Source organism: Molossus molossus, unplaced genomic scaffold, assembly GCF_014108415.1.
Source record: "Molossus molossus isolate mMolMol1 unplaced genomic scaffold, mMolMol1.p scaffold_m16_p_10, whole genome shotgun sequence".
Lineage (NCBI taxonomy): Eukaryota > Metazoa > Chordata > Mammalia > Chiroptera > Molossidae > Molossus > Molossus molossus.
This window is the reverse complement of record NW_023425345.1, coordinates 103,881,676-103,887,675: the sequence shown is the minus strand read 5'-3', so window position 1 is coordinate 103,887,675 and position 6,000 is coordinate 103,881,676.

The window sequence follows — 6,000 nt, the reverse complement described above, 5'->3', positions numbered from 1 at the left end:
ATTAACCCCTTACCTGATGTATCATTGGCAATGATGCTCTCCCATACAGCGGGTTCCCTTTCCATTTTGATGGTTGTTTCTTTTGCTGTGCAGAAGCTTTTTAGTTTGATATAGTCCCATGCATTCATTTTTCCTTTGTTTCTGTTGCCTTAGGTGATGTATCAGTGAAAATTCTGTTGCATATGATGTCTGAAATTTTGTTTTCTACATTTTCTTCTAGGATTTTTAGGGATTCTCGAGTCACATTTAAGTCTTTAACCCATTTTGAATTTATTCTTGTGTATGGTGTAAGTTCATGATCTAGTTTTATTTTTTTGCATGTAGCTGTCCAATTTTTCCAACACCATTTATTAAAGAGGCTGTCTTTACTCCATTGTATGCTCTTGCCACCTTTGTCAAATATTAATTGAGCATAATGTCTTGGGTCAATTTCCGGGTTCTCTGTTCTGTTCCACTGATCTATATGCCTGTTCTTGTGCCAGTACCAGGATATTGTGATTATAGTAGCTTTGTACTATAACCTGATATCCGGTATTGTGATCCCACCTACTTTATCCTTCTTTTTCAAGATTGCTGTGGCTATTCAGAGTCTTTTTTGGTTCCATATAAACTTTTGAAGTTTTTGTTCTAGTTTTGTGAAATATGTCTTTGGTATTTTGATGGGGATTGCACTGAATCTATAGATTGCTTTGGGGAGTATGGACATTTTCATGATGTTAATTTTTCCACTCTATGAACAAGGTATGTGCTTCCACTTTTTTTAAATATCTTCCTCTATTTCTTTTTTCTTTTCTTTTCTTTTTTTTTATCCTCACCTGAGGACATTTTTCCATTTTCTGTACAGATAGAATGGGAGGGAGAGAGAGGAAGAGAGAGAGAGAGAGAAACATCGACGTGAAAGGGACACATCGAGTGGCTGCCACCCGCACGACCAACCAGGGCCGGGGACAAACTGCAACCGAAGTACGTGCCCTTAGCGGGAACCGAACCCGGGTCTCTCTGGACCGCAGGCCGACGCTCTAACCACTGAGCCAAACTGGCCAGGGCTCTATTTCTTTTTTCAATGTTCTGTCGTTTTCTGCAAATAGGTCCTTTACTTCTTGGTTAAGTTTATTCCTAGGTATCTTAATTTTTTTCCGTGATGGTAAATGGGATTGTTTTTTTAGTTTCTCTTTCTGTGAGTTCATCATTGGTGTATAAGAATGCCATCGATTTCTTGATGTTAATTTTGTATCCTGCTACTTTGCCAAATACATTTAATAAATCTGGTAGATTTTTAATGGAGTCTTTAGGGTTTTCCATGTATAATATCATGTCATCTGCGAATAATGACAGTTTCACTACCTCTTTTCCAATTTGGATCCCTTTTATTTTTTCTTCATGTCTGATTGCTGTGGCTATGACTTCCAGTACTATGTTAAATAAGAGTGGCAAAAGTGGGCATCCCTGTTTTCTTCCTGTTCTTATGGGAAATGCTTTTAGTTTTTTCCCATTGAGTATGATGTTGGCTGTAGGTCTTTCATATATGGCCTTTATTATGTCGAGATATGATCCCTCTATTCCCATATTGCTGAGCATTTTTATAAGAAATAGATGCTAGATTCTGTTGAATGCTTTTTCGGCATCTATTGATATGATCATGTGGTTTGTATCTTTCATTTTGTTTATATAGTGTATCACATTTATTGATTTGCAAATATCGTACCAGCTTTGCATCCCTGGGATGAATCCCACTTGGTCATGGTGAATAATCTTTTGATATATTGCTGGATCGGATTTGCTAGTATTTTGTTCAGGATTTTAGCATCTATGTTCATCAGGGATATTGTTTTCTTTGTAGTGTCTTTTTCTGGTTCTGGAATTAGAATTATGCTGAACTCATAAAACAAGTTTGGAAGTCTTCCTTCTTCTTGAATTTTTTGGAATAATTTGAGAAAAATGGGTGTTAGTTCTTTGAACGTTCAGTAAAACATTCCCATGAAGCTGTCTGGGCCTGGGCTTTTCTTTGCTGGGAGTGTCTTCATTACATCTTCAATTTCCTTAGTTGTTATTGGTCTGTTCAAGTTTTCTATCTCTTCCCGGTTCAGTTTTGGGAGACTATGTGTTTCTAGAAATTTGTCCATTTCACTAAGATTGTCTAATTTGTTGCTGTAGAATTGTTCATAGTATTTGTTAACGATCTTTTGTATTTCTGTGATGTCAGTTGTTACTTCTTTTTCATTTCTGATTTTGTGTATTTGGGTGCTTTCTCTCTGTGTTTTTTGGTGAGTCTAGCTCAGGGTCTATCAATCTTTTTTATCTGTTAGAAAAACCAGCTCTTTGTTTCATTGATCCTTTGAATTGTTTTTTTGTTCTCTATGTCATTTATTTCTACTCTGATCTTTACTATTTCCTTCCTTCTACTTGCTCTGGGGTTTTCTTTTTGTTTGCTTTCTAGTTCTTTAAGTTGTGAGGTTCGATAGTCAATTAGAACTTTTTTTTTGTTTCTTGAGGTAGGCCTGTAGTGCTATGAACTTCCCTCTCAGAACTGCTTTCATTGCATCCCATAGATTTTGTGGTGTTGTGTGTTCATTTTCTTTGGTTTCCAGGAAATTTTTAATTTCTTCCTTGATCTCCTTGGTAACTCATTCATTGTTTAATAACATGCTAGTTAGCCTCCATGTTTTCAAATGTCTTTGCATGTTCTTGTTGCAATTGATTTCTAATTTCATGCCACTATGATCTGAGAAGATGCTTGATATGATTTCAATCTTGTTGAACTTGTACAGAATTAGTTTGTGTTCTAACATGTGGTCTGTCTTTGAGAATGTCCCATGTGCACTTGAAAAGAATGTGAATTCTTCAGTTTTGGGGTGTAATTCTCTGTAGATATCTATTAAGTCCATTTGATCTAGTGCTTCATTTAGAGTCTCTGTTTTCTTGTTAAATTTAGTCTAGAGGATCTATTTGGTGATGTCAGCGGGATGTTGAAGTCCCCAGCTATGATTGTATTGTTGTCAATTTGTCCTTTAAAGTCCTCCAGAAGTTTTTTAGTATATTTTGGTGCTCCTATATTGGGTGCATTTATGTTTACCAAGGTTATATTTTCCTGTTGGACAGATCCTTTCAAAATTATGTAGTGGGCCCTGGCTGGTTTGGCTCAGCAGTTAGAGCATCGCCCTGCAGTCCAGAGAGACCCAGGTTTGGTTCCCGCTAAGGGCACGTACCTCAGTTGTAGTTTGTCCCCTGCTCCGGTTGGGGTCGTGCGGGTGGCAACCACTCGATGTGTCCCTTTCATGTCGATGTTTCTCTTTCTCTCTCTCTCTCTCTCCCACTCCATCTGAGCAAAAAAATGGAAAAATGTCCTTGGGTGAGGATAAAAAAAAGATTTATGTAGTGGACATTTTTGTCTCTGGTTATGGCCTTCATTTTGAAATCTATTTTATCAGATATGAGTATTGCTTCCCTAGCTTTTGTTTCCTTTCCATTTGCTTGGAAGATTTTTTTCCATCCCTTCACTTTCAACCTATGTGAGTCTTGTTGTGAGGTTGGTGTCTTGTAAATAACATATACGTGAGTCATGCTTTCTTATCCAATCAGCTACTCTGTGTTTTTTGATCAGAGCATTCCATCCCATACATTTAAGGTGATTATTGATATGTACTTATTTATTGCCATTTTTGTTTATTGTGTTATATTTTTCTTCCTGTTTTTCTACTAATTACAGCAGTCCTTTTAACATTTCTTGCAGTGCTGGTTTGATGCTAATACATTCCCTTGGCCTTTTTTTTTTGTCCAGGAAGCTCTTTATTTGACCTGCCATTTTGAATGATAGCCTTGTTGGATAGAGTCGTCTTGGATTCAGATCCTTGTTTTTCATAACCTTGATTACTTCATGCCATTCCCTTCTGGCCTGTAGTATTTCTGTTGAGAAGTCAGCTGATAGCCTTATGGGGGTTCCTTTTTAGGTGACCAGTTGCTTATCTCATGCTACCTTTAAAATTCTCTCTTTGTCTTTAATTTTTTGCGTTTTAATTACCATGTGTCTTGGTGTGGGCCTATTTGGGTTCTCCTTCTTCTTCTTCTTCTTCCTTTTTTGGTACGTGCCCCTGTCAGAAAAGGAACCTGGGACTCTCTGGTCCGCAGGCCAACACTCCATCCGCTGAGCCAAATCATCCAGGGCCTGTTTGGGTTCTTCTTACTTGGGGCTCTCTGTGCTTCCTGAACTTGAATGCCTTCTTCCTTCACAAAATTAGCGAAGTTTTCTGTCACTGTTTCTTTGAATATATTCTCTAACCCTTGCTCATTTTCTTCTTCTTCGGGGACTCGTATGATGTGAATATTATTACGTTTTCAGTTGTCCCACAGTTCTCTTAAGATGTCTTCCTGTTTTTTAATTGTTTTTTCCTTTTGGTTTTCTGATTGGTTGATTATTTCTACCCTGTCTTCTAATTCACTGATCCAGTCCTCAGCTTCTTCTACTCTGCTGGTTATTCCTTCCAATGTGTTCTTTATTTCTGCTATGTCATTCTTCATTTCTTCTTGGTGGTTTTTCATTTCCAAATGGTTGATTTTCAATGTTTCTATATCTTTACTCATGGTGTTAATGTCTTTACTCATGCTGTTGAGCTTCCTCAAGATCATGGCTATGAACTCTACCTCTGATAACTTGCTTAACTGCATTTCATTTATCTCATCTTCTGTAGAGGTCTCTTGTTCTTTCATTTGGGATTTGTTTCTTTGTTTCACCATTTTGCCTATTTCAGTGGGTTTTGGAGTCTGCCAAATTTTCACTGTGGGTGTTGGTGTTCTGCTGTTTGTGGCTCCCTCTACTATGTATGGATGAGTGTGGAAGGACCCAATTTAAACAGCATTGTCAAGTCTTACTTTCCTGGATAGATTTGCAAGCCCAGAAAAGGTTCAGTTATCCTCTAGCTTTTTGCCTGGAGGCTATTAGTCTCAGTTACTTGATGAGCCTTGAGTTATCAGTTGAATGAAAAACTCCCTCAGGTGTTCAGCATAAGAGTATTCCCCGAGGGTGGGGCAGTTGTTATTGAGCCTCAAGTTGCATTTATTTGGCCCAGCTGGGATGAGTTAAATCTCTGAGGGAGGGGCTCCTGCTTCTCCCCAGAGCCCTGGGAGGGAGCACAATTGCCACTGACCTGCATGGCCACAACTCATCAAAAACTCTGAGTGCCCTCCAAATCCTGAGTGTCCCCTCAAAGTTCCAGTGCAGTCTGCCCTCCCTCTGCTGGAGTCCAAGGTGAGTGGCTGTAGCTAATTCAGTGCTCTGCTCCAGCCCTTTGCACTGTAGAGCTGGCTTTAAATTTTAACCCTGATGGCACTGCTCACAACTAAGACCACTGCTGTCTGTGGGCTCCCAGCCCCTGTCTTCCACCTCCGCAGACTTACCAGGCTCGATTTAATGTCCCTGGTTATATGGTCCTCTCAATCTGCTTTTCTGTTGCTTTTTCTTGAGGATTTGTCTTTATTTTAGTTGTAATTGCAGTTTGGTCCGGGGAGATCAACTGTGTGGCTTCCATTCACTCTGCCAATTCTCTTTTCCTTTTTGGTTGTTTTTGCTATTATTGTTCCTTTCTATATTTTAGTTTTGGTTCTTGTTTTTTGTTGTTGTTGTTTGTTTGTTTTTAATGGCAGAAAGACAAGCGTAATGTGTAATTAGATCTTCACCTTCATGGAACTAAGCCTGCCATTAGAAGTACTGCAGATACATTCTATGTGGAAGTCACAATGTTGTGCATTCATGATGATGTGTGTTCAATGGTTCATCTAAACTCTGTCTGGGCCTCATAATGCTGCATCCTGGCTGGTGGGGTTCAGTTGGTTGAGTGTTGTTCATGCACCAAAGGATCACTGGTTCAATTCTTAGTCATGGCACATAACCAAGTTCTGGATTCAATCCCCAGTTGGGGATCTTATAGGAGACAGTTGATAAATGTTTCTCTCTTCTCCTCTCTCTTCTGCTCTCTCCTGGGCTCCAACAGAGGGAGGGCAGACTAG